The sequence below is a fragment of the Aulonocara stuartgranti genome (assembly GCF_965226115.1).
Source record: "Aulonocara stuartgranti genome assembly, chromosome: 10".
NCBI lineage: Eukaryota > Metazoa > Chordata > Actinopteri > Cichliformes > Cichlidae > Aulonocara > Aulonocara stuartgranti.
In genome coordinates, this window is record NC_138946.1 from 11,835,143 (window position 1) to 11,837,634 (window position 2,492).

Here is a 2,492-nt window from a genome sequence, read left to right on the forward strand (position 1 = left end):
TATATCAGTTCAAGGGGACCAGAGAGGTAATTTCCTTACAAAACTGGAAAATATTTTTTTACATTATAGCAAAAAAAATATTATAAAAGGAAGCTTATACTCACCACCAATTTGACAACATTAGGATGTACAGTAGGAAACTTGAAAGAGTAACTTGCAGAAAGCTTGTAGAAATTCAGTAATTTGCTTAGAATATAGTGGGAATACATAATGCATTTAATGCATTTTTAATGGAAGGTTTATTCATTAATTGCTTACCATGAACCATGATCTGACCATGATCTGCCACTCTGAATGACATCATACATGAGTATGCCATAAAATACCCAGATACCACAAAGTAATTCTGATTGTGATGATAAGACACCAGGAAGTAGACCGGCTAGTAGTAGATTGATAGTAGAAAATAGTAGATCAGCTCAAGGCCACAACTTAAGGGGGACTTGTAAAAACAAACACACAAACAAGTAACCATTATAATCTAATGTAATAAAAATAATGTTTTCTTTGGATTCAGCTGTTAATCAGATGCAACCAATTACATGGTGCTGCAGGTCAGAAGAAGTTCTATAGCAGGGGTGTCAAACTCCAGGCCTCTAGGGCCGGTGTCCTGGAGGTTTTAGATCTCACCCAGGGTCAACACACCTGAATCAAATGATTAGTTCATTAACAGGCTTCTGGAGAACTTCAAGACATGTTGAGGAGGTAATTTAGCCATTTAAATCAGCTGTCTTGGATCAAGGACACATCTAAAACCTGCAGGACACCGGCCCTCGAGGCCTGGAGTTCGACATCTGTGTTCTATAGGCTAACTAATTACTCAGTCACACTAGAGCTGGGGTGTCGAACTTCAGGCCTCAAGGGCTGGTGTCCTGCGGGTTTTAGATATCACCCTGGGTCAACGAACCTGAATCAAAAGATTAGTTCATTACCAGGCCTCTGGAGAATTGCAAGACATGTTGAGGAGTTAATTTAGCCATTTAAATCAGCTGTGTTGGATCAAGGACACATCTAAAACCTGCAGGACACCGGCCCTTGAGGCCTGGAGTTTGACACCTGTGCACTAGAGTAAAAATAGGGCAGCAATTTGATTGTGACTAGGAAACATGTTTGGTTTTCTGGTGATTGCACTGATTTCTTTTCTTTTTTTTTTTTATATTTGGGAACTGACTACAAGTAACTGTGTCAGCCAGCCTTTAGCCTTTGGGGGCCACTTTCAAGAGTAAGGTGAATGCACAGCTGGCCTACAAGCCAACCTGTCATACCATTTGACTCAGACTGACTGCAGTCCTTCTCAGGTGAACTAAATGGCCTGCATTTGTATAGCGCTTTTCTAGTCCCTAAGGACCCCAAAGCGCTTCACACTACATTCAGTCATTCACCCATTCACACACACATTCACACACTGGCGATGGCAAGCTACACTGTAGCCACAGCTGCCCTGGGGCGCACTGACAGAGGCGAACTGGTGAAGGTTTGAAAATAATTGCTGTCTAATTTAGGAACCCCATTCATTCACCAAATAATAACAAAGTAATAGACTGGCTCTGTTTTATTTTTGTTATTTCACCATCCTGATGCACCAAGGTCGCTTTGAAGGCAATTGAATGTGAATGGTTCCTGGTCTTTAACCCTTTCATGCATAGTCACTACAGTGGCCAGCTATGAAAAGGCTGTTTTCTTGTATTTGTGTCAGTGTTGATGGTATACTTGCACATAAACCACTACATTGGACACTGATGTGTCACTCCATACCCTGGCACCCACTGGACGTTTAATGTTACTATAGATGTATGACGTGTTTCATTATTCATTCATTCATGATGATGAATATAAATATTTAAGAAAAAAACCTGATTGAGGTTGTTATAATTCATGCATGAAAGGGTTAAATCAACCATTTAAATGAAGTGAAATGAAGTTTATTGCACATGGTTGCAGTAACTTTGTTCATGCTGCAGTTTCCAATCACAGTTGTGCTTTCTGTGGCTGTAGCATAATAAATGAAGAAAGGGTAGGTAGAAGAGATAGATTTTTTGTCATTACTAAATCATTATTTCAGTACTCACTCTTTACACACAACAACAAATTCACTAATTCTTCACAGATTATGACTTCAGTTACAGAAAATTGTTCATAAAGTAATAAAGTAATTATGAGTTTGTCAAACGTGCCCTATTGAAAATATTGCATATTAAACAAATGCAAACATGTAATAAAATAATGCTTTATGTTTCAAGATTAACCAAATTACATAGCAAAATTGCTGACAGCCTGTTCTGCTAACCAACAAGGACATTCAAGCTGCTGCTCCAAAAATATTGGTTACATTAAGTTTACCTTCAGTCATACACACTGTTAAAACAACATCGTCTGGATTCAAATTGTGTAATTACTTCGTTTTCTTCAACTTTATTACCATGTTATTACTGACTCCAATGCAAAGAACAGCAAAAACATAGCAGTGAGACACAGGAAGTAAAAACAATATA